Source organism: Ceratotherium simum, chromosome 29 (genome assembly GCF_057802395.1).
Source record: "Ceratotherium simum simum isolate JZ-2026a chromosome 29, ASM5780239v1, whole genome shotgun sequence".
Taxonomy (NCBI): Eukaryota; Metazoa; Chordata; class Mammalia; order Perissodactyla; family Rhinocerotidae; genus Ceratotherium; species Ceratotherium simum.
The window spans coordinates 25,824,708-25,851,328 of NC_141928.1; the positions used below are offsets into that span (position 1 = coordinate 25,824,708).

General features: G+C 49.4%; 1 protein-coding gene across 7 annotated transcripts in view; it reads left to right on the top strand.

Moving 5' to 3' along the window:
- Nucleotides 1-1,581: 1,581 nt before the first annotated feature.
- Nucleotides 1,582-26,621, top strand: part of PTPN3 (protein tyrosine phosphatase non-receptor type 3) — a 107,485-nt gene continuing 82,445 nt past the window's right edge. For 4 of the 7 annotated variants that reach the window (XM_087419333.1, XM_087419329.1, XM_087419334.1 and 1 more), the window contains exon 1: nt 1,582-1,656. The gene's annotated coding sequence lies outside the window, so the exon portion shown is untranslated. Of the gene's footprint in view, nt 1,657-2,049; nt 2,206-2,244; nt 2,497-26,621 lie in introns of those variants that run through there. The other 3 variants (XM_087419330.1, XM_087419331.1, XM_087419335.1) reach the window with 3 other exon arrangements.

A 26,621-nucleotide genomic window follows, 5' to 3' on the forward strand; every position in this document is an offset into this window, starting at 1 on the left:
AGGTCGGGGCGGGGCGGGACGCGGGGCGGGTCCTGTTCCTGGGACTCCCTGGCTCGGTCGGAATTCCCCCGACGCGACGCTAGTGCGACGCCCGCAGCGGTGGCGCTACCCAGCAACATGCGACTCGGGGACAATGACCAAAGTGAAGTGCTAGGTGCTGCCGGTGGCCGCCGGATGGCCCTTGGGCCGACCGGACCCCTGGACCTTGGGCACCTGGGGCCGGACAGGATGGTTCCAGCCATTACTCCACTCCTTCATTCACATATTCATTCCCAAACACTTTTTGAGCACCTAGTGTGTACCAGGCTGTTGTAGGGGCTGGGACACCGCAGTAAAGACAGGCAGGGCTCCAGCCGCGGAGCTGAAATTCCGGAGGTGAATACACAATAAGGAAGCAAATCAGAGGAAAAGTCACTTACCCACCTCATCTCCTGCTGCTCTGCCCTCCTTGCTATTGCCTAAGCAGTCCTGCGCCTTAGGGTCTTGACACTGGCTGTTCCCTCTGCCAGGAATGCTCTTCCCAGTTTTTCTGCGTGGCTAAAATGTCACTTTCTCAATGTCACCTCTCAAGGGCCCAATGTGACCACCTTATTGAAAATGGCACTCCCTCTACCCTCAAGTCTCCTTACCCTGCTCTTTTTCCTTAGTAGAATTTACCACCTTCTGATATACTATATAGTAGTTTGCTTATTTGCATGTTTATTGTCTGTTGCCTGCCTCTCTTCCCGCAAACTCCACCAGGGGACGAGATTTTTGTCTATTTGTTCACCACGGGCGAATAACCAGAGTAGGTGATCAATAATTATTTGTTGAATAAATTAATGGATGGTGATAAATGTGAGGAAAATAAAGTGAGGACATGGAGAGTGTCCCGGAGCAGGGGGCTAACTTAGTAAGGGGGTCAGGGAAAGCCTCTCCTAGAAGGGGGACATATGTACAATGAGAAAGTGCCAGCCACGTGAAAAGCTGCGCAAAGACGTCCCACACAGCGGAGGGGAGAGGCATGTGCAAGTGCCCTGAGGCTATCCAAGTTCTGAGTGTTTGATGGACAGAAAGGTGCTCCTGGGGCTGCAGGAAGAGAGGTGTGAGATGAGGTGGAAGAGGAAAGCAGGAGCACAGATCAGGTAGGGGGCCTATAAATCTTGGGAAGAGGGTTTAAGCCAGGAAGGTTACTAGTGGAATGGGATGAGCACTGGACTGGGAGTCAGCAGGACCCCTGCTAAACCACAAAGCCGCTGGGCGAGACGACTCATTTCAAAGATTTGCTGAACGCCGACTGCTTGACATTCTTAGGTATGGAATCACCGTGGGCCGGGCACACAGTAGGTGCCCAATAAGTGGTTATGGAGCCAATGCCTGCGTGCATGCGCAAGGGGAGCCGGCGCTGCACGGAGCTCGGCATGGGAGCCCGGGTGGCCCGGGGAGGCGCGTCCGGGCGCGCCAGCTCGGGGCGGGGGCAGGAGCGCCCCGCAGGGCGGCCCGGGCGCCCGCCCCCCGCCCGGCGCGCGGGCCCGTCGCGGCCAGCCCGGCCGGCGGGAGCCGCCCGCGGGCGGCACTGGGCATGCTCAGACGGCGGCCAGGTCGGGCCGCGAGCGAGCTTCCGCGCCGCCCGCACGCGCGACCTACCTGGGCGTCCCGCGCCCCCGGATGCTGCAGGTACGGGCCGCCGCGACCCCGGGCCGGGGCAGGGCGCGGGGCGGCGGGGCCGGGGCGCGCTCGGCGCCGCCCCGCCCCCACCGGTCCCGGGCGCGCGGCGAAGGCGCGGGCGAGCTGGCGGCCGCGGCCGCGGCCGCCCCGGGGCGGGCGCCACGTCGGGGCGGGAGGGGCGCCCCGCCGCGCTCACCTGGCGGGGCCGGGGCGGGAGGGAGCAGGCCGGGCCGGGTGGGGCTCTGTCCCGGGCGGGCGGCCGGGACGCGGTGGCGGCGGCGGGGCGTGGGCGTGCGCTCCAACCGGGGCAGGGGCGGGCGCGACCGAGCCCGGGCGGCCGGGGACCCCGGAGGGCCCAGCGCCGCCGCCATCGCGGCCCCGGGCGCCGAGGGGGCGCACAGCCCGCGGGGAGCCAGCCAAGCGCGGCGGCCAGACCTTCTCGGCTCCCCGGGCGAATCCGCCTCTCGGCTTTCAAAGATGGCATTTCCTGGGCCTGGCACGAACTCCAGCGCCAATAAATCCTCCCCGTTCCGCGGGCGATCCGGAATGATTTATCAGGTACCTGTGCTGAGACAGCTGCAGTGGGGGGCGGGGTGTATGTGAGAGCGCCCAGCCCCCCGGAAATTCGCATTTCCAGCAACCTAAACTTACTGAGAAGTTGCGGTTGCCTTAAAAATTCATGGGAAGTTGAGACAACTTGACACCTGGGTTTTCCGAGGTGGTGGAAAGAGCTTGTGACTTGGAAACTGGAGACGTCTGTTCGAGTTGGACTCCCCCGTGGCCAGCTGGTGACCTTGGGCGAGTTGTTTAACCTCTCTGATCCTCAATTTCCTCTCCTGCAAACAGCCGGTAATGATGCCCACCTCGCTGGGTTGTCGGGTGGATTAAGTGGGATAAATTATGTGGAGGTGTTTGGCACCTTGCCCGGCACAAAGCGAGCGCGCAGTTGGCGTGATGTGAATTTAATTCGTTTAGAGACCCTCGTGGCTCCCATTTCACCAGGAAATTAGAATTACGAAAGCATCTTCAGGGCCTAGTGGCAGAGTGACAGACCCTGTCTTTGTGCCCAGGAGAACTTCTGCTGAAGTCAAGGGCTTTGGAAAAACAATTTAGCCGAATTGTAATCTGAGAGCATCTTCTTTAAAAGCAGTTTTATACATTCAGAAACTCCAGAAGTTGGCACTTCAGCTTTACTTGCAAAAGAGCTGTTTTGCAAAATAATCCATCTTGCAAATGTTTAAGCAGATGATGCTTGAAAGTAAAGCCTGGTTAGGAAGATTTCTGTTCTAAAAACCTCCCAAACCCAACTTGCAGTGATTGTTTAGATCAAGGTTTCTTAACCTCTGGATTGTTACCGTTTGGAGTTTGGTAATTCTTTGTTGTGGGGCCTGTCCTATGCATTGTGGGATGTTTAGCAGCATCCCTGGTCTCTTCCCAGTAAATTCCAGTAGCAAACCCTCTCCCTAGTTGTGCCAACCAGAAATGCCTCCAGACACAGCCAAATGGCCCCGGGAAGGAGGGGCAAAATAGCCTGTCTTCCTCTTGAGAACCACCGATTTAGAACCACTGTGCTTTCTATCATTAGCCTGAGTTGTTTGGGAATTTCATCTCATGTTTTTACTATAATAACTAACCTTTGTATAGCCTTATAGAACTGCACAGAGAGCATCCACATGCGTCAGCTCATTTAGTTTTTACAACTCCCTCCTGGGGCTGGTGTTATTCCCATTTTACAAATGAGGAAATTGAGGCTTTGAGCTGTCGATTACACAGTGTGTGGTGTAGCTGGGATGTAACTCACATCTTCTGGTTCCATGGGTGGGTCTTTTTCTTCTATATCAAGCTGCCCTTTATTGTATGGAGACTCGCAAATAGATGACTTTCCTGATGATTAAATTATGATGTAAAGTAGACTGAAAGCTAGAACCTTTCTGAGATTGACTAGTTGAAAATTAACCGTAAGCTATGATCTGACAGAGAGTAGGTCGTTGTAGTTAAATATTCTAGTTGATAATGAGCTCCCATAAATCCCACCTACAGTTAATGGAATACCAATCTGCAGAGAATTAGAGTAGAATAAAATGTGCCTAATACTCTGTATTGATCCTGAGTTGTCTCTCCTGATTTGCAGTCTCCTAAAACGGACTCCTGTATGCAAATTAGACATTAGCTGGGGAATGTCAAAGGTCACGTTACTGAAGGCATTTTGGAGTGGCTGAGGAATTCTTGTCAGCAAGCATTTATTGGGCTGCTTCTGTATGGTAGATGCAGTGCTGGGTGGGGATGCAGAGTAGGCCAGGGGACCCCAGTGAACCTAGGTGCCTGGGGGGACTTCTCTGCAGGGAGAAGGCAGGTTCTGGCCAGGACAGACACATGGCTGGCCCTTGGGGACAGCTTGGGGCAGGAGAGAGAACCCAAGGTAACACTCAGGCAAATTCAGGATCCCACACTGCTTCCTCGCTCCTGTCTCTGAGCCCTCCTTTCTGCATTTTATCATAGAAAAGGTATTCTGAGAGCTTTTTAACATTCTCATTCAAGTGTCAGGATCCTGGTCAGAGACAAATCTTATCCCCGAAAGAAGTTGGGGTTCCAGGCTGGTAATTGGTCTCTGGGGATTGAGACCAGCTCCTTGATGGTTGACTGTGAACTGGGAGGTTTCACGTACATTATTTCATTTCAGTGTCACGTTCCCTGCCCCTGCAGACAAGCACACTGAGCTAGCAAAGGGAGTGTGGGGCCAGGAGCAAGAGGGATGAATTGTGACCTTTTGCACCTCGGGTCCAGGCACCCGAGGGATTCCGTTTTCTAGGAGGGACGTAAGTCACCAGAGGGACTTGGCTTTGGGGACTGGAGGGAGCAGGAGGACATGAAACCCTCTCTACCCCCTCCCCCAGGGTTTGTGGCAGGTTGGGAGGGGACCAGCAATTTGTGGTCCCTCCTTCTCTACCTAGGAGAGTGCCTGTTGACCTTATTCCCAGAGCTTGCCTTCCTTCCAGCAGACAGTGGTTTCTGGAAAGCAGGGTTGATCCCTTTTCATCCCTCCCCAGCATCTGTTGCAGGGGCTGGAATGCCTGTGTCACTCAGTACCCACAGTGGCCCTGGTGTTGACGGCCGGTGGGGGCAGGCAGCCTGCTGCTGTTGCTTCCCTAGCTTGGGCTCTTCTCACTACTCTCCTGGAGACCGGACAGGACCTGCTCGGTGTCCACACTGCTCTAGTCTGGGTCCTCGCAACCGCAGGCTCTGATCTCACAGGTGTCTCCTTTCATCTGCCCGCGGGGGCACTAAAGGGAGTGCTTGGTAGGGCCCTGACTGAAATCTGGTTGGTCATGGCTTCCAAGACCCAGAGGTCTTGCATCTGCAGACCTTCTGCTTGGGCATGCACCTGAACCCTCGGCCTCCAGGTTAAGACCAGCCGTGAGCACAGATTTAACAGCAAAAGAGGACATTTATGGAGCCTATACTATATGCCAGTCTCTGGGGTTTCAGGGATGAATGCTGAACCCCTATCTTGGAAGGATGCATGGCGGAGTTGGGAAGGCAGCGGCATTGTGTGTGTGTGTGTGTGCGCGTACACGCATGCATCTGCATCTCCATCCGTCTGTCTATCTGATAACTGCTTTAAAAGAGGGTAAAGCCAAACGCAGGCGAGACCAGTGGAGGGAGCCATTTGTTCTGACGGGCATCAGGAACACCGTTGGGAGCAGTTGGCATTACATTCAGCCTTGAGGGTAGAAAAAGATGGCCTTTGGGGGGCAGGCAGAGGGCAGGAGCACAGTCGCAGAGGCGTGAAGAGACTGTGTGTACTTCGGGAGGGGGACTCTTCCCCAGGTGCAGCCTCCTGATGTTGGCTCCTGTAGTTAGGGTGCTGCGCCATCTCTGCACAGGGGCCCCGCCTCCCAGCCCAGGAGAAAGTGCCCATGCTCCTCATTTTGGCTGGATGGGAGTGATGCTCCTGGGTTGTCTTTGAGGCATGAGCACCTTCTGGCAGCGATGCCTGTGGTTTTAGTTATTAAACACTGATACGGCACCTACTGGCTGCCAGGCACTGTGCTGAGTGCTGTCCAAATACTGACTCCTTCATTTCATCCTCGTGGCAGCCCTCTGGCCATGCTGCCTCGCCGGCACCCGGACGCTTGGTAGGTAGGGGGCAGAGCTCACCTCCCCAGGCCATGTCCCTCTGTGGGTGATGCTCTGATCCTGGTACGGCTTCTCCTGGCTACAGTTGACATCGATGCGCCGGGAAACAGCCGCGTCTGTGAGTTGTGATGGACTGCTGACTGCCACGGATTTTTCTCCCTGACCCCGTTTCCTTCGGGGGGCCAGCTGGGCTCCGCTGACTACAATTTCTGAACCAAAGATTGGGATCTGTAGTCTGAAAAAGAATGTTTGAACTGCTTCTTTAGGCAAGAGGAGGCCTGGGAGGTGTTGTTTGGATACTGAGAGAGTGGAATTTTTGAGGCATTTCAATGGTTTATGTGGAAAGTTAGGACAGAGGATTTGAAGTTGGGATAGTCCTGGAAAATTCAGGTCCCATGATTTACTGTCAGGATACACAAGGTTTTAGTAAATATTTAAGCAATGTGTAGTTTGGGGTGAATTTTCTGTACTGAGCCTGTTGGAGCCCCAAAAGGGAATAAATGGTGCCTTCCAGCCCCAGAATCTTGCTAATCCTACCAGCCCCATTTTACAGATGGGGTGAGAAAATCGAGACTCAGAGAGATGAAGTGGCGGCCCGAGGGGCACAGTGCTTATATGTAGACAGCCAAGATTTGAAACCAAGTCTGTCCCTAGACAAATCGTTCAACTGTAAAATGAGGATAATAATAGAACCTGTTTCCTTTAAATTGACCATTGTAAAGGAGCTAAAGACTGAAAACCCACTAAGGTAGAACTTGGTACAAGAAGGGCCCTTCCCTTTGTGGTTGGGCCTCTGACCCTCCAGACGGGCCCTTTGTTTAGCTTCAGTGCTGAGGGTTGCTGTGCGTGAGTGACAGCCCCCTCCCAGGGACCAGAAAGGGGCCTTGGCCAGCTGGATGCTGTGTTGATGAGAGGACTTTAGGCGTGGGGTGTGAAGACCTGGCTCCTGCACCCCACTTCCTTTGGGTGAGTCATCCTCATGGTCTAGACCCCAGGTTCTGGGTGAAAGAGGTGGTAACCAGCTCTGTCAGCCAGCCCTTGACCCTACCCATGGTGGGCCTGGAGTGGGGATGATCACAGCCTGAGCCCAGATCTTGCCCGCTTTGCCTCCCCAGTTCTCTCCCCTGGTCTGGCTATCAAATTCATACATGGTTGTGGTCGAAAATTAAAGTGTCATGGAGCAGAAGAAAAATCATTCATGATGCTCCTCATGGGGCAGCCGTCACCACCACCACCACTGCCGAGGACTCCACACACCCCTTCACCTGCCAGCCTGTCGTCTAGTCCGCAGCCCACGGGGTCTTGCAAAAATACTTCCTATTGCTCTTAGAATAAAAGAGAAAATGAATGTTGGCGTCTCCTGCAGGCCCCGGTGTGCGGGCTTTGATCCTCCTGCTTTTTCCAGCTCTCGCCTCACCTGCCACAGGGGCTGTGGAGGCCTGGAACCTTCTTCCCCTCGCCCGCAGTTAACTGCTCCTCTGGGCCTTAGTTCCATGGCTGCAGATGCCTTCCCTCGCCTTCCTGATTTGGGGTAAACTGCCTGCTATAAACGCTCGTGCCACCAGATCTCTCTCCTTTTACAGCACTTTTCACAGTTGCAATTTTGTGGTTAATTAGTGTAATTATTTGTATTAGTACCTGCCTCCCCAGCTACACTGTGAGCTCTGTGAAGTCAGGGTCTTTCTTTTTTTAAAGATTTTATTTATTCAGTTTTTTCCCCCCAAAGCCCCAGTAGATAGTTGTATGTCATAGGTTCACATCCTTCTAGTTGCTGTACGTGGGACTCGGCCTCACGTTGGACGGAGAAGTGGTGCCTCGGGGCGCTCCCGGGATCCGAACCCGGGCCGCCAGCATCAGAGTGCGCGCACTTAACCGCTAAGCCACGGAGCCGGCCCCAGGGTCTTTCTTTTTTTAAAGAAAACTTTCTCTGAGACTTATTTTTTTCTTTTAACTTTTTATTGTGACCTAATTCAGACTTATAGAAAAGTTACAAGAATAGAACAAACAACTACCATATACCCTTCACCCAGATTCCCCAGATGTTGCCATTTTATCACATTTATTTTATCCTTCTCTGTATGTATATATTTTCCCTGAACCATTTGAAGATCATTTATAGACTCTTCCTTTCCCCCAAAATACTTCAGTGTATTTCCTAAAAACAATGACATTCTCCTATGTAACTGCAGTCTAATTTTTAGAATCAATAAATTACATTGATTAAAATATAAAATATTTTGTATAATATTTACTATTGATACAATATAAAAATACTGTTATCTAATCTCTCGGCCATATTCAGGTTTTGCCATTTGTCTCAATAGTGTCCCTTGTAGCAAAGAAAACCCCAGATCCTGTGTTGCATGTGGTTGTAACGTCTCTTTAGTCTCCTTTAAACTGGAACGGTTCCTCGGCCTATCTTTGTCCTCTACGACCTTGACGTTTTTGGAGAGTACAGGCCAGTTATTTCCTAGAGTGCCCTTCAATTTGAGTGTGTCTGTGTTAACTCACACAGTGTCCCCAGTGCCACTGGAACATCAAATGCACTCGGTAAACATTTGTTGAATGAAGACATGGTAAGATGAAAGGAGGTGGAAGGAAAAAAGTCAGCAGGTTTTCTAGTTTCCCCCACTCCTACTCCTTTCCTTGCTGAAGGCTATTATTTAGTTGCAGTCACACTGTTTATAGGTTTAAATCTTGCTATTTTTATAGCACAGCTTTCCCCCCAAAAGAGAGGCTTCCTCAGGAGTAGTAGTGAGCCTGTTGTCTCTGCAGGTATACAAGCAGATGCTGGGTGATGGCTTGGGAGGGATGCTGGAGAGGAGAATGGAACATCTGATGAGGGGTGAGACTCAACCTGGTCCCTCCCAACGCCGAACAGCCTTCTCTCACTGCGACTCGAACTTCGCAGGCCTAGGGGCCCAAGAATAAGGCAACTAGAATTTATCATCCAAACATTTTGAGAATAAAGGGAGTGCTGTTGAGAATTACATCTAATCGAGTAGCCTCCTCTGGGACTCCCTGGGCAAACGTGACTTTGAGGTTGGAGATCAGTGCCAGAGGATCAGCCCAGAAACCCTTCTAGCACCAGGAATCCTTTGCCTGGATAAAGACAAAACTGATCTCCTTGGCATTGCGTGCTGGGCCCATGTTCGTGGCTTTGGTCCACACGCACCTCTGTAGTCGCATCTCCCTTGGCATGCCCCTCCTCAGCTTTGCACCTGCTCCACCAGCTTTCTCTCAGCTTTGCCTTGCTTGCTCCTTCCTGCCACGGGGACTGGCAGAGCCTGGAACATCACTTACATACCCAGGCTGGATGGAGGAGGAGGGACGGGGCCTGTGATGGATGCACAAGGGGAACAAACGAGCCAGCTGTGCTTCCCACTAACCCAATTCTATTGGAATTTAAGAGCCAGGGTGTGTGAGTGAGGTGGGGCAGGGGACCAGAGTTTCCCTAGGCCTTATCTTCTCTTTTCCTGCAGTGCTCACACTTCCACCTGTACCTCCTGCGCAAATGCTCACGTGCCTCTCCCGGCCCTCGTTCTGAGATCAGAACCTAGTCACCAGCCTTTGGCAGAGGTGGGGAAGCAGGTGGCAGTGGGGACCCAGGCACGAGAGGATGGGCATTGGATGACCAGTAGGTGCAGACAGGGACTTGGATGCAGAAGAATCAGGCAGGAAACCAGCGTCGAGGGATCCCGGTTACAAGGTCAATACGGGGCCGTTTATCAGGAAGTCGAGATTTGCAATGTCGGGTGCCCAGATACTCCAGTCCGAGGGGGCAGGCCCTGGGGTTCATATAGTACAGTTCTTTAACTCATTTTCTGCCTAGCAAAAAATACAAACCCTGTCTTCCTGGAATAAAAAATATTTTACCCTGCCTTCCAGGAATAAAAAGTATTATAGGATGAAAATGTGAATGTATAGAGATATTTTTCTGCGGCATCCCAGTCTTGTGGACTTCATGAACACAGTCCAATGCAGTACAGTATTTTTATAAGTCTAGGCATCAGTGGCTTTAATGGAAAAGCCAGTTAGTGAAGGAATGTTCTAGTTCTTAGAATGCAAGATACTAGCACTTACTACACTTTGGGCTACTAAACTAAGGTTCTCTAGTTAACTGTGATATTATGTGTTACTGGTTAAAATGTTCTTTTCCTCTCCCAAGGCACAGCTATGCAGAAGCATTTAGTTTGAGGTCACTTTTTACGGGACAGAAAGAATCACACAGTATCAGAACTGGAAGGGACCTCAGAAGAACCTTTTCCAGCTTCCTCTTTATAGATGGGGAAACTGAGGCCCTGAAAGGGATATCGCATGCTCCAGGGCACACAGGTGGTCAGCTGCAGAGCAAGGACTGGTACCAATGTTGTGCATTTTCCAGCCCCCAGATCTTAGGTGTGTTTTCTAGATCTCATCTAAGGAAGTTTATTAGATGGGCTGTACATTTCTATTATTTTGTTAACGTCCTTTGGCATTTCTCTAACTATCAAAATAAGTTGTATTGGCATTGAAGCAGTTAGACATTTCTTGCTCTTTTATGTGGAAGTTGCTAGACAGATTTTTTTTTTCATTTTCATATAAAAAAGATGATAGATATTTCCCATTGAATTTCTGTATTCTGTACTAGTGTTTCTCAAGCTTCAGCACATCAGAATCACCTGTTAAAACACAGCCTACTGAGCTCCACCTCCAGAGTTTCTGATTCAGTAGGTCTGAATCAGACTCTCAGGTGGGGCCCGAAAATTTGCATTTCTAACGAGCTCCTGGGTGACGCTACTGGTCCAGAGACCAGGGACCATCCTTTGAGGACCACTGCCCCACGCTTAGTTAGTGATAGTTTCAGATAATGTGCTCTGTGCTCTGCAGCCAGCTGGGCCCTCCCTGCAGTCTCACCAGCCCTCTGTCCTCCCATGTTACTCCCACACCAGCCAACCTGACCGTTCCACTCTCTCCAGGTCTCCTACCTGTTGTCCTCACCTCTCCAGGTGAGCCCACCATCTGTGGCCCTGAGATGCTCAAGGCCATCTGGTGGGAGCCTCCTCACCTTTACCCCTCTCTCCTTCATTTTCTGGGTCTGCTCCTCTTCCTCCCTTTCCTCCAGTCTGAGAAAATGAGTGTCTTCTGGCTCAGGCTCACCTTTCCACTCACAGTTGAAGAGTGTCGTCCCATCACCTGGAAAAAAGCCTTCTCCGAGCCTGGCCTCACCTTTAGGTCACTGCCCAGTTACTCCCTTCCCTTTCCCTACCAAGCCTGCTGGAGGAATAGTCTATAGTCATCGAAAAAGATTTGCTCTCACCTCTCTTAACACAGACAGCTGTTCAATTCCAGGAGTTCAGATTTTTCTATAGTACCTATAATGAAGGAAAGACAATTTTTTGTTTGTTTGAGGAAGACCATCCCTGAGCTAACATCAGATGCCAATCCTCCTCTTTTTGCTGAGGAAGACTGGCCCTGGGCTAACGTCCATGCCCATCTTCCTCTACTTTATATGGGACGCTGCCACGGGATGGCTTGACAAGCAGTGCGTCGGTGTGCGCCCAGGATCCGAAATTGTGAACCCCGGGCCACCGAAGCGGAGTGCGTGCACTTAACCACCGCGCCACCAGGCGGCCCCGACATAATTTTTTTTAATTGTTGTAAAATACACATAACATAAAATTTACCATCTGAACCATTTTTAAATGTGCAGTTCGGTGGCATTAAGTATAGTCACATTGTTGTGCTACCAGCACCACCAGGCATCCACAGAACCCTTTTCATCTTGCAAAACTGACACTCTGTATCCATTGAACACTAACTCCCCATTCCCTTCTCCCCCCAGCCCCTGGCAACCACCCTTCTCCTTTCTGTCTATGAGTTTGACTACTCTATGTACCTCGTATAAGTGGAATCATGTGGTATTTGTCCTTTTGTGACTGGCTTATTTCCCTTAGCGTAATGTCCTCCAGGTTCATCCATGTTGTAGCATGTGCGAGAATTCCCTTCCTTTTTAAGGTTGAAAAATATTCCATTGAACGTATATACCACATTTGTTCATTTATCCATTGATGGACACTTGGGTTGCTTTCACCTTCTGGCTGTTGTAGATAATGCTGCCATGAAGATGGGTGTATGGAGAGGGATCGTTTTGATTAAAGGGACTTGCAACCTCAGGTAGGGTGTTGAGGTATTTGTATAGCAGTCTCAGCTGCATCTACCCCCTGCATGCCCCGCCCACCATCCCTAGGCTTCCCGAGCTGCCCCTTGACGAACACTAGCCTTGCTGTGATGGCCAGGGACTACTCACTCCTCAAGACCAGTGGCCGGTTCACACGACTCAGCCCATTCAGTCTCTGTGCGCCTGGCCGGTTGCCCTTCCCTTGTGCCAGGGCTTCTGTGAGCGGCTCTCTGCTCCTGCCTCCCAGCCCACCTTGGCTCATCTTCTGCTGTCTGCTCCCTTTTTCCTCTGTTCTTATTGTCCCGCAGGCCTTCCTGGGTGAACTCACCTGATCCCATCGTCAGGGGCTTGCTGGTCTGTGTCTCCAGCCTGGTCATCTCTGAGCAGTTGAAGTCCTGTGTATATGACATCTGAACATCTCCCCCTGAGTGTCCCCTGGTCCCTCCTCTGCACATCAAAAACAGCCCTGCACCTTTCTCCTTAAAAACACCCTTTCCATAAGTCACACAATCTTCCAGCTTAGAAACCCCAGGGTCCCCCTTCAGTCACCCCCACACCTGCCCTGGACACAGCCTGCCCATCACACCTCAGAGAACTTCCTCCAACCCGTCCCTCCTTACCACCCCAGGGAAAACTGGTCAGTCCCTGGGCTTCTCCCATCTGCTTGCACTTTTCTTACTGGCACCAGTAGGCCCCGCACGTCGTTATCTCCTTCACTTTACTACCAGAGACTGTTCCCTACAAAAGCACGTAAGATCTCCTCATTCTCTGTAGGTTGCATGTAACTTGGCTCCATCTGGCCTTCCTTTCCCCCCTCTTTACCCCCAACCCCGCAAACCATGTGCTCTAAGCCAGGGCTTCCCGAGCTTTCATGTTAAAATGCAGATTCTGATGCTAGGGCCCTGGGTGAGCCCTGCGTTCTCCATCTCTAACAAGCTCCCTGGTGGTGTTGAGACTGATCTACAGACCACACGGCGAGTAGCCCGACTCTAGATCTGTGTTTGACAAATAAAGTTCTACCAACATACTTTCAGTCTACAAATAATGAAAGAATTTTTAAATTTTGTGTTATAATTTTAACATTTTCTGTTTTATACAAAGTTAATCTTAAATTTTTTCAATCATAATAAAGTGGGTTCCTTGTTGCAGTGATTATTTGCTAACAAAAGACATTTTCAGAGACTAAGAAAGGCTTCAGTTTCTTAAGAGTTACCAAATAGGTCCAGGTGTGCGAACGGATGCGGTGGGGGCTCATGAGAATGTTTTCCCTTTAAAGGGGTGCATACTCAGGGTCCAGGCTCCCTCCTGTGAGCTTCTCCAGGGCCAAGACTGTCTCTTATTCAGCTCCATCCCCCAGACCCCCTTGGGCCTCCTTAGGATGTTGGCTGAAGGGGAAGGAGGTGAGTCTCGGGTCTTTCTCTAGGGGGTGAGTGTGGAAACTGATGATTTGATGTGGGAAGACTGGGCTTGGAGGGGGAGCCTGTGCCTCCAGCCCTTGAGGAAGGGGCTCCCAATCCTGGGAGAGGAGGGACCGGATTCCTGGCAGCTGGACCTTGAGGAGCACGTAAGGCACGTTTTGTGACTCTTAGGAAGGCTTGGCTGTGGAGGACCTGGCCTTTGGCCTGGGGGAGGAGAGAGGGTGGAGGGCGGGAGATGGAGCCTCGCACACCTGGAAGAGTCTGACTGCGTTTGCTGCAGCGGGAGGGTCAGAGAAGCGTGTCCCAGATGGTGATGAGTCAGGTTTCTGGGGGAGAGGGAATGGGATGGGATGGATGTCAGGGAAAGGTGGAACCACCTTTGACCAGCCTGCTCTAAAAACTTCATTGCTCCTGTCGCCTAAGCTCTTTGGTTTGTCACTGGAGAGTTTCATGACCTGGCCTCTGCCTCCCTCTCCTGCTTGTTCTCTGCCATCTTCCCCACATTCCTAGGTCCTGGCTAAACTGTTCCCAGCTTAAAAGGCGAATGTGCTTCCTCAACCCCCAGCCTCCTCCCACAGAGCTTTCTCTGCGAGGCTGTGGTGGTCATTGTTATCTCTGGAGCAGGTTAAAGCCTGGGGCACCCCCCTCCACCACTCACCACTCTGTGACCCCGGTTGAGCCTCTTAATGTCTCGATTTCCTCATCTCCACACTGAGAATGACAGGTATCTCCACCCCACAAGGTCGGGTGAAGATCCCATGGTGACAGAAGCTTCTCCCGGTGGCACATAATTGCCCAGGAAGTGCTGGTTGTCAGCAATGCCTGCCATCTCTCCCTCTCAGCAGGCTTGACAGAAGGACCACGGTGTGACGTTTGTCCACAGGTGGAGCCGGAGGTCTGAGATGGTGTGACCTGTGCGTGCTGCCCTGGGCAGGGTGGGGCTGAAGTGGTGCTGCCGTGGGGTGTGTGGGATGTGATGAAGGTCAGCGGAGCTGAGGAGGAGGGAGCCAGAGACCCGAGGAAGCTGGACTCGGGTGGAGAGCAGAGCCTCTCAACCTTTTATGTGCACACGAGAGGAGGCGGATTCCGTAGCTCAGGGTGGGGCCTGAGAGTCTGCATTTCTGACAAGCACTCGGGTGATGCAGGTGTGGTCTGGAGACCGCACGTTGAGTGGCAGTGGTCCGGAACATGACTTACGGTGGGGAGGGCTCGTGGAGAAGAGGATGTAGGAAAAGCAAAGGAAGCACGGCTGCACAGCCTTCTCCCAGCTCCGTGGAGACACTGGAGTGGCAGGTGCGCCCAGGTGTCTGGAATCCGGCGGGTTAGGTTGGAATCAGACTGTGGATGGCGATGGACAAGGCGCAGTAGGGGCCCCTTAGGGCTTTGGGGTAAGTATTGGGTGATTTGATTTTGTCGTTTGATACTTCATCCTTCAAGGTCTAGCTTTGCCATTAGAATCCCTTTAGAAGCTGTGTTTCTCTCTCCCAGGCTGAGCTGTGGTCACACCCTAGACAAGGCCCCAGCAGCCAGTGGCACACACCTGTCTTCACAGCACTTACCTCACTGCGAGGTGATTCTCTGATTATTCATGCATCTCTCTGACTAGCCTCTGAGTTCAGAGAGCAGGGACCTGAGACAGCCTTTTACTCACCTCTGGACCCCATCTCCTGCCGTGGAGCCTGGCGCAGTTGGGGCTCACTAAATGCCTGAGGCATTATAAAGAGGGGTGAATGCAGAACACTCATGAAGGAAGAATGTGTGAAACCCTGTGACTAAGAGCACTGAGTTGGGGTGCCGGGGAGAGTGTGGACGGGGAAGATGGTTTAAGGAGTTGCAAGACCTCGAGTAAAAATGTCAGGAATGTCTTCAGAAGATAGAATGGGGACTCAGGAGTGATTTGGATTTGGGGGTCAGCTCTGAGGAGCAAGAGCTAGGCTGTGAGCTCTCTGAAGGAGTAGAGGGTTCAGTGGGGGAATGGGGATTTCAGCCAAGAAACCGTCATGTTGATCTAAGATCCACGAGCAAACCTGCTTTTCTCCTGCTCCCTTAGGAGCTGATGGGTGCCCAGACTTAGGCAGATTGAGGATAAAGAGGTTCAGCTTCATGAGGCTGGGTGGAACCAGAGATGGGGACCCAACACAGGGCAGGGTCTAGAGCACATTCACAGCCATTAGCACGTTGAACCTTCACCTCAGAAGGGCCCTGTGAGGTGGGGGCCATTAGTTCCCTGAACCCTGTGAGTTGGGGTCAACCTCACTTTCCGAGATGGAAACGGAGTCTCAGAGAGGTAAAATAACTTGCTCAAAGCCACAGAGCTGGGAAGTGGAGTCGTCGGGCCTGGACTGTGGTCTGTAGGCCGGGAGAGTGTTGGGTGGGGCAGGCCAGCCTTGGAGCAGGATTTCTTGGGGAGGACTGGTTGCAGGTGTGGCTCACAAGGCCCGAGCGATGGCAGGGTTGGGAGGGCTGTTGGGGCCAGGTGCTAGGGCACGCTGGGTAAGAGGAAGAGGCAGCGTCCGGAGAACACGAATGGGGAGGAGGCAGCCAGAATGAATGGGGATCTAAGCAGTTACACACCCTGGGCACCAGTAAAGCATCAGGTTTAAATGACAGCATTTTTTTTTTAAGTTCTTTCTTCCAACTCATTATTGCTCATTATAGAAAATTTGGAAATACAGGAAAGTTGAAAGGATAGAAAAACCAGCAATTATATTTTCATGATCATGTGTGTTCTTTTATGTCTTAAATAGTTGTGCTGGAGATACAATTTTATAACTAGCCTTTTTAACTTAATGTTCTAATCATTTTCCATGTCATTATGAAGTCTTCATGGATATCTTGTGGCTATTTTGTGACTGACTTTTAACTGGCCCTCAGAAGTCGGAAATTAACTTTTTTGGTAATTTTCAGTGTCTCTGGGAGGAAAATCTTTGCAAATAAAACTTGATTTCATGTCTGGATATGTCCTGACAGTAGGTTCCTAGAAATGGACTCGGTCAAACCACCTCCTAGCATTGTTGGAATGACACGCTGACAGGAGCCTCGTAAAAGTGCGGTGTCAGCCCTGTGTACATTAGCTGTCTGTTTATTCATTCATTTGTGCATTTCACAAGCATTTATTAAGGGCCTCTGGGGAGAGACTCTATTTTCTATGGCCAGGTCAGCAGAGTAACAGCTGCCAGCATCTCAGGCTTGACTGAGACGTGTGAGGGTGTCTGATCACCCACAATATCCCAGCCCTGCCTGCTCTGTCACAGGCTCAGGAGCTGGGACAGCCTGTGGGCCCCTGTGGCTGCCGGGTCCAGCCGTGCTCACCTGCGAATTGGAGCTGCCTGCTTTCCCCTCTGTAATGCTTAGCGATGTGGTACATGCTGAGTATGGCGCTTATCCATTCTGCAGATACTTATTGAGCTCCTCATGTTTGCTAGGCACTGTTCCGGGTGCTAGGGATACAGCAGTTAACTAATAAAATCCCTGCCTTTAAGGAACATCCATTCTGGTGGGAGGCAGGAATGTGGGAATTGGGAGGAGACAGGCAATAAACAAATATTTAACTGTCCAGTGGTGATTAACACTAAGGAGAAAAAGAGTAAAGGAGAGGAGGAGTGATCGGGAAGGCCTCACTGATGAGGTCTGAAGAAAAGGAGAAGAGCCAGGCAGAGGATGTCTGTGGGAGGGGAGCTCTGAGCAGAGGGAACCAGCTTGGCACAACCCAGGAACACGAAAGGGGGCAGGCAAAGTGAGCAGGTGAGGGGCTACGTGAGGAGGGCAGGGGGGTGGTCCTTGTGTCAGAGAATGAGATCGAGGACCCAGGGTGCGTTTTTTGTTGTTGGGAGGTTTTGGAGCAAGAGGACCACTCCTACCATTTGAGGGAATTCAGACTAACCTCACGCGGTTTTGGTGCTTGTCTACAGTGGGCGATCGCTGAGGCCTGTGTTTGGTGGGGAAAGCCCTGGGAGTTGAAGCCCAGGCTTTGGCAAGTCACCGCCTCCATCGGCCCTTCGGTTTCCTTGTCTGTGCGATGAGGGACTTGAACTAGGAGACTCGTAAGGACAGGTTGAGCTTTCCAGGGCTGGGACCCTCTGCCTTGTCCTTAGTTACGTGCACTGGTTAGATCTTGGACCATTTTAGTTTAACTGATAGGAATGTGTGAGTGTAGTTGTTGATAAATTTAGTCCTTAAATGTTTAGTCTATCAGAACTACTTCTTTGTTATGAACGAGTCTTTCAGCCAACAAACAAGTCTTTCAGCCAGCTGTGGGTGGTTTTGCAGTAGTGATGAGAAGCAGGTCGGGGGTGGAGTGTGCTCCCAGTGTCGATCCACTCAACCATCCATTCATCTCAGTTAATTATTGAGCCCCTGCTGGGTACCAGGCACTGGGCCGGCTGCCTACACCACATTGGTGATTTTTAAACGATCCTGCCTTTGTGAAGTTCATGGTCCAGTGCAGTGATGCTGGCTCTGCCAGAGGATCATGTGGGGAGGGACCCTGGTCAGAAAGACCATGGCAGCCACTCCCTCACATCTTATACAAAAATTAACCCAAAATGGATCTGTGACCTAAATATAAGAGCTAAAACCATAAAACTCTTAGGAGAAAACATAGGAGTAAATCTTCATGACCTTGGATTTAGCAGTGGGTTCTTGGATATGACACAAAAGTACGAGCAAGAAAAGTAGATAAATTGGACTTCATCAAAATTAAAAACTGGTACATCAAACGACATTATCAAGAAGGTGAAAAGACAGCCTGTAAAATGGGAGAAAATATTTGGTAACCATATCTGATAAATGTTTAACATTCAGAATATATAAGGAACTCTCATAACTCAACCCAAATTAAGATAAACAACCCAATTAAAAATGGGCAGAGGACTCAGATAAACATTTCTCTGCAGATCTCCAAATGGCCAATAAGCACCTAAAAAGATGCTCAACATCATTAGTCGTTGGGGAAATGCAAATCAAAACCACAATGGGATATCACTTCACACCTACTAGGATGGCTGTAATAAAAAAGTATTGGTGAGGATGTGGAGAACTTGGAACCCTCTTCGTTGCTGGTGGGAATGTAAAATGGTGTAACCTTTGTAGAAAAGTTTTGTGTTTTCTCAAAAAGCTAAACATGGAATGACCATATGTCCCACCAATTCCACTCCTAGGTGTATACCCAAAAGAGTTGAAAATGGCCTCAAACATATGCTTGTGCAGAGATGTTCATTACAGCAGTGTTCACAATAGCCAAATGGGGGAAACAGCCCAAGTGTCAAACAGATAAATGGATAAACAAAATGTGTCTGTCCATGCAATGGAATATGACTCAGTCTTTTTTAAAAGGAAATGAAGATCTGATAACATGCTACAATGTGGATGAACCTTGAGGACATTATGCTAAGTGAAATAAGCCAGGCACAAAAGGACAGATGTTGTATAATTCCACTTATATGAAATATCTAGAATAGGCAAATTCATAGAGACGGAAAGTAGAGGTTGCCAGAGGTTAGAGGAGGGAGGGAATGAGGAGTTATTGCTTAATGGGTGCAGAGTTTCTGTTTGGAGTGATGAAAAAGTTTTGGAAATACTGGTGACAGTTGCACAACATTGTGAATGTAATTAATTCCACTGAATTGTGTACTTTAAATGGTTAAAATGGCAAATTTTATGGTTCTGTTTGTTTTACCACAATAAAAAAAAAAAGGTGGGCAGACCCGGTGGCGTAGTGGTTAAGTTCGCACGCTCTGCTTCGTCGGCCTGGGGTTCACAGGTTTGGATCCTGGGCATGGGCCTACACACCGCTTATCAAGCCATGCTGTGGCGGCGTCCCACATAATGTAGAGGAAGATGGGCACAGGTGTTAGCTCAGGGCCAATCTTCCTCAGCAAGAAGAGGATGGGCAACAAATGTTTGCTCAGGGCTAATCTTCCTCAACAACAACAAAAGACCAGGGCAGGTAGTTCAATGTCTGGGAGGAGCGTGACTCTCTCAGGAGCTGCTGGGTTTGGGTTCCACTCTGCACTGGGTCACCTTGAGCATGGTCCTTACAGTTTTTAGCCTGATTCTCTTGGGTGTGAGTCAAGAGAGAGGACAGGTGTAGAGAGTCTGTCATGGGAGATGCTCAGGACATGCCTTCCCATCCCCTTTAATTCCATCCTTCTCAGTGTAGAAAGATTGTTCTGCCTGGTAGAAAAGACAACACAATAAATCTGGTGGTTTTCCCCAAGTTGTCATCGATTACCTGCTCATCTGTTCTGCGATTTTCCTCTAGGGGTGGTCTGGCCCCTTCCTGTCCCCTTGCTGCCGTGCATCTCGGGTGCTTTGGTCCTAATCAGGGCTCATCTGGGCCCCACTGCCATGATGTTTGTACCAGCCCTTGCTCACGAGCTCCTCCTTCCCTCTCCGGGTTAACTTGGGCGCTTCTGGAAGTCTGAGCCCTACTAATTAGAAGTCATCCGAACACCCGGCCATGGTTATGGTTCCACTAGGTGGAATATTGTGAAACCGTAAGCAAAAACGCCAGTGAAGTGTTTGAAATACCTGGACAAATGTTTGGTGGCGGGGTGGCGAGAAAGAGTAGGCTGTGTGGGTGTATAGACATTATCAGCGCAACTTAAAAAAAAACAATACACCCTCAACAAGCAGCGCAGGTGGTCGGCTTGTTTGACCTGACGTGAGCGCATCAGCGCGCCCTGCATGGCAGCTGCTCTGCCGAGCTGCCCTCTCCTCCTTCCCTTCCAGGGTGAGCCGCCTTTGGAGGGTCAGAGCCAGCTGGTTTTTTCATAGCCATGGAGGTAGATTCTGCTCTGCCCAAGCACCTCCCATGGCTCGTTGAAAGAACCTCACGGGTTAGATGCTGTGAGGCTGTCCTGGATCCTCCTGGAGACCCAGGCCCCTGTCACACCTAGGGTGCTCCCCCAGTTTATCGGTTCCCCACACCCCATGGCTGTCCTCATGAGATCCTTGGCTTAGATCCAGCACATGTGCCTCCCCCCGAAGGGGAGCAGGTAAGGGTCTGGTTGAGCCCGAGTTCATTGAGAAGCCCAGCCTCCCGGGGCTGCAGGGAACCTGAGCCTGTATTAGGAGCCCTCGTGGTTCTGAGATCCCTGGGGGCAGGTGCAGTGGAAGTGGGGACTGGCAGGGGCTGGGGCCAGCCGGCCACTCTCAGGCTCTCCCTGGAAGGAGAGCTGTTGGTCAGGGTAGGAGAGGCCCCAGGCCAAACCCAGGGCCTGGCCTCAGGAAATGAGGTGGCCCACTCCTGTTTTCCTGCTAATAATTAACCCAGGGGTGGCTGCCTGTCAAGCTGGAAGGGCGTTTAGACATCACGTGCACACACTCCAGCCCACACCTTTTGCAAAAGTGAGAGGAAGTCATTTACTACGTTTCCTCAGTTCTGAAAAGCGTGCGTCCCACATTTTAACTTTTCTGAAATCAGCACAACCTTCGAAATCAAAGGGTACTTTGGATGTACTGTTTCTTTAAAATTTTTCTGAAACACCTGTTAAATCAATCGTGTCATCTTAGAACAGAGGGAATATGGTAATAAATACCCAAGTCTCATTATTCAGGTTTCTGATGTTGCAGAATTAATCAGGGAGGAAGGAGGGTTTTCTGCACCGTCTCTTTCCTAAGAGGAAATCTACCAACATGGGAGCTGTGGGGAGTGTTTATGAAGATTATCTCAACGGGTAGGAACATACCTATAGTCAGTAAATTAGAGACAAGAGTGATTAAGTGGGACTTTTTCCCCCCAGTGAATCACCTGTAATTCACCTTCCTCCCCAGTCATGCCGGCCAGTGGGCAGGGGTAGGATGCTCTGCGCTGAGCCTGGGGTCATCACCCCGTTTGGAGGCTTGTGTGACTTGGGCATGGTTGTTGGAGTCTAATCTACCAATCTGTGAAATGGGAGCAGCAACACTGCCCGCGAGGCCCAGTCAGAATGAACAGAGCAGGAGAAATGGGTGTGAAAGTATTTGGAAAACTGAAACCCTGTAAGCCCCTTGTTGCTCCTCAGGACGGGAAGCCTGGGAATGGGAACGGCCCAGGGACCAGGAGCGAGGTGTGTGGGCAGGGCAGTCATACGGAGGCCGTCCTCACAGCAGCTGGTGTTAAGTGTCTGTGCTGGGCCAGGCGCGAGATCGCCGCTCCTCAGAATTACTTACAGATGGGGACACTGAGACAGATAGCAAGTTGATTTGTCTGAGGTCATATCAGCGTGGGAGTGGCAGAGCAGAGACTGGAAGCCAAGTCTGGCTGATTCCTTCAGACCTCCAACACTGGCCACCCGGAGCCCCCAGGCAGTGATGTTCCTGGTCCAAGTTGCTGGGCGCTCCTTGAAATCAAAGAATGGATTGTGTTGATGTCTGTGTTCCTAGCTCCCAGCGCGTGGAAGGCCTCAGTACAAGTATGTGCAACTACAGCAGCAACAAGGCATTATTTGCATTCGATTATTCCTAAGTACCGTTGTTCTGATGAGCATTTTGGTATGGCCTTATTAAGTCCTTTTTAGAGTTAATGCAGTTTCCTTTCATTAGTTTCTAACCCCATCTCACCAAGTCATAGAGCCCTGGAATCTGACTAGGCTGCATAAAAATACATTTTATCTTGGTTTCTAGAGGCCTGGCAACCAACAGGGTTAGTGTACCTAATATAACCTGATGTGGCCCCTCGGATTAAAACGTTCCAGGAAGAGGATTTTAAAGCTGGAGGGAGCCTCAGAGGGCTCTGAGCTGGGAAACCGAGCTGAAGAAGAATGGAGTGGTGACTTCCCAAGTCACTTGCTGATTAGTGATAAATAGGGTGATGCTTTGGGGGGGAGGGGGGAGGGTATTATTCTGTGTTTCCTTGAGATAAAATTTCTGCGAGGCCGCTGGTGGTGAGGGTTGGGTTTCTCTGGCCAGGCTGCCGCTGGCTGCAGACTCATTGGCAGGAGTGGAGCAGGCGGGATGGTCTGGCTGTGAGATTCCAGCTTCTTGGCTGGGATGAGCTGCGATTAGCACATCTCAAGCCTTTCAAAGTGACTCTAGCTGTTTTCTTTTCTGAGGGCTTCTGCTGCTTTTGGCTGTAAAGGGGTGGGGGCTGGAGCCGAAGATAGAAATACCTGGACTGACACCCAAGTGGGCGTGTCTGTGCCCCAAGGGCAAATATTAGCACAGTATTTTTGTAAAGTTTATGCAACTTGATTCGTGTCCCTGTAGAGTAAATTTATTCCATCCTGTTTTCCAGTCTGTTTGGGGCCTAGTGGAACTGTTCAGAGGGAGAATGAAAAGAGATTGGTAGCTTAATTTTATGTAGAACAGCTCAATATAAAACATTCCATTGTCTATATTTTGAGTTTTATGTATTGCTTTTTGTCTGTTCATATTCTTTTATCCCCTAGTTCATGGTTTGATGGGCCATTTTAGTTTTTTTCCGAAAGTGAGGTATCTGTTTAGAATTATTTCCCATGGGAAATCCATATAAGAAAATCCAATTTTGAACAGTGTTACTTTGAGTGGGGCTTACACATACAGAAATTTCACCTTGGCACCGTTGAAACAGAAGTCATAATAGAATCTCGGTCCTGGAAGCTCAGAGTTCATCCATCCCACCTCCTCCATTGCCAGCCTGCCTCCCCCAACCTTCTCACCAAGGGTCTCATCCATCTCTGTTTGATCACCTTTAGTGACGGGGAGCTCCCTCTCTCCCGAATAGTCCCCTGCGTATTCGTGCAGGCTTGACTCTTCAAAACCTCTTTCTTCTGTTGAAGGGAAATCTGTTTCTTTCATCTTCTACCCATTGAACCTTTGGGGTCTAAAAAAAATCAGTCTAATGATAGTAGTAATAAGTACCATTCATTGGGCCCTGCTAGGTGCCAGTTAATTTGCATACATGTTATCTTCAGTGCTTAAAACAACCTTGGAAAGCAGAGAAAATCTCCCCCTTTTATAGATAAGGAAACTGAGTATCAGAGGTAAGTGATCTAAGGTCACACAGCTAATAAGTGCTTAAGCTGGGGTTCCAACCCACTTCTGATTGCATCGCTGCTGACCTTCACACAGCCCATAGCCTCTCCTAATTCCTCCTGTGTGATGGCCCCTTGAATTTTGAAGAACCTAATCTTTTCCTCCCTGAGTTTTCTCTAAGAGTTCAGTTATTCCTCAGACACTCCTGCTAACTCTGTTTCCGTGGAGTTCCTAAAATATGCGGGCGTTGCCCCTCCTGGTCTTTGCACGTGCAGTGTCGGAATGGCACTGCTGCCCACTGGTCAATTTCCCTTTATCCTGCAAGATTCCCTGGGAAGCCTTTGTGAATGGGTGCTGCCACCCACCCACCCTGGTCTGGTCGGGAGCCGCCTTCCTGTTCGTCTGGCACCCCGGGCTTTCATCTCCCTTAGAACTTGAGTCTCCAGGCACCACTGCCTTCCCCTCATCCCCATTCTCCTCCCTTCCTGGCACAGAGCAGGTGCCCGGTAAATGAATATTGAGTGAGTAAATGATCCGGAACTCCTTTGCCAAAGTAATAACAAAGGCTAAAAGTAATTGTAAACAGGATCGATGAGGCTGTGTAATTGTAGCCCTAGTCCAATGTGGGAATTCGGCCGGTTGCTTGGCAGCTGTAGAGACAGTTTGTCTAGTGGTAAGTCCCAGAAGTCGTTGTCCTCAGCATGGTTTGGTTCCATCCCTTATGAGCTGGCAGGTGTTCCCTTTTTCTCTCAGGAGGCAGGTTTGCTGGCCTCCAAAGTTTCTGGGTTCACTGAGGTGCACGTAATGGGAGAAGTTTACCAGTCACCGTTCAAAGACCTACTTGCGGGGAGGCGGAGTTACAGCTCTTCTCGTTTCTTTGCAGCCCACACACCAGACAAGCTGCCAGAAGCATCCACATGCATGCTGAGGAGCAGCCTGGGAGGGTGGAGTCCTGGGAAGTTTGCAGGGGGGTGGTTTAGCACTGCACCAGATGACCTTTTCCTAAACATTAAAAAAACCCAGCAACCTTCTAAAAATCTCATTTAGAAAATGTCATGAAAATGGTGTTGCAAGTCAGGAGAGGGGTCACCTCTGGAGGGGCGGAAGGGGGTTCCTGCCAGGCTTCTCGAGAGCCATACACTTCCAGTTCGTGCTTTTTTCCTCAAGGTGATGCTTTAAGAAAAAGAGGAGAGAAGAGGGACAAGTTGAACGTGAGTTTTCTAATCGCTTAGGAGCAAACTTTGTGTTTCTTAGCCAGCTTCCCATCCCAACCCTGAAAACTCGGCTCATGGAACATAAGAGGTTGGTTTCTCTTTATAGCAACATTACCTCTTTCCCGAAACTGGCTGCAGCTCCCACAGCGTTCTTTATCTTGCCCTTCAGGGAGCTTAAAACTACTTCTTGTTATTCTCCCAGTATCAAGTATAACTCCTTTTTATTTTGTTAGTTTTGCAAGTGTCTTGGTGTCCAACCTATAAATAAACCCCAGCTCCATGATGAGAAACCTGTTTGACGTTTTGAAGTTGTATGAGAACAAGGGTTCTAATCGTGGGTCTCTATTCGAATACAACTGATCCTACAAATGACTCCACCCTGCTCCCCGGGGGGCTCTGGTCGGAAATCCACTCCCTGAACAAATTACAAGATCTGTGGAACCAGTGATTTGATCCCAAGATTGTACTTCTGTAGTATTAGGATTAATAATTGCAAGATAATTTGAGTTTTGAGCTGCATTGTTAAAGTGACTTGTGTGAGCGTTTTCTCCCATGTGGTGGAGAATCATGTGAAGTCTGAGAGTTAAAGACTTTGATAAATGCATTCACAGTAGCATTTCTTTATAAATAAAAGATATTAAATATTTTTATATATGCATGCCCAAATTAATTTCTTGTGCACCGATAGTTTCATTGTCAGCTGTGATTATTGTAATTGTTAGCAGGCTTTAAGCTTTAAAGATGTTTAAAAATTAATTTTTCTGTGTATAGGCTCAGGACAAATTAGTTTATTGACTTTAATGCGGAATTAGCAATATGAAAATGCCTCCCTTAATAGATTTTTTTTCTACTTTGGTAAATATTCAGTAGTGATTATGTTTACCAGTTAGTTTTTTATCAATGTCATAATAGTTTATAACATTGTGAAATTTTAGTTTTACATTATTGTTTGTCGGTCACCATATACATGCATCCCTTCCCCACCTTGTGCCCTTCCCAACCCCTTTACCCCTGGTAACCACCAAACAGTTCTCTCTGTCCGTGTGTTAGTTTATCGTCCACTTATGAGTGAAATCATGCGGTGTTTGTCTTGCTCTCTCTGGTTTATTTCACTTAACATAATACCCTCCAGGTCCATCCATGTTGTTGCAAATGGGATGATTTTGTCTTTTTTTATGGCTGAGTAGTATTCCATTATATATATATACACACATACACATACCACATCTTCTTTATCCAATCATCAGTTGAGGGACATTTGGGTTGTTTCCATTTCTTGGCTATAGTGAATAATGCTGCAATGAACATAAGCCTTTTTGGATTGTTGATTTCAGATTCGTTGGATAGATACCCAGTAGTGGGATAGTTGGATCGTATGGTATTTTACAAGTTAGTTTTTTAAAATGTCAGTGTATTAATCTGTGTGTTGTGCAGTATTGTACTTTGGAAACCAAAAAAGCCAAGTAGGGGGGAAAAAAATGGCAGAAGGTAGTGTTGATAAAGTTACAAAAATTAGTCATGAGGGAAAAAATTAAATTTCATGTACTGGTTTTATGGTAACTTATCAGTGGCTCGTAATTTAAAATTAATAAAGTGAAATAGTGTATATAGAAGTGTTTTCTAGGATATATGGGCATTTCACAAATGAAAACTAAAGTCATTAATTTTTAATTAGTTAGCCTGAGTTTCATTAATATTTGCAAAGCCAAATAGCTCATACGAAATGCATCTGTTTTCCCTTTTCTTCCTTACAACGAGGGTAGTTGACTCTCCCCGATTTGTGAGAGAGTGTGCATAACAGAAGGCACTATGGTCTTTTTTAATAACGTGGATATTATGAATTAAGAATTGCTGTTTGTGCAAGATGTGAACTGCTTTGAGTGAACAAGCCAAGACATCTGGTTACGTAATATCAAGTGGTAGAATCCTTTCTGCACTGTTGCTTTCTTCCCCTCTGTTATGACAACAGTGCTAATCCCAGCACTGACATATAGACTGGAGAGTCTGTTACTCCGACAATGGCTGAGGAAGTGCTTCCCCGGCTGAGTGATGGGACAGCTGCTAAACTTGGGAAACTTTTTAGCTCTGGGAAGCGACTTGTAACAGACA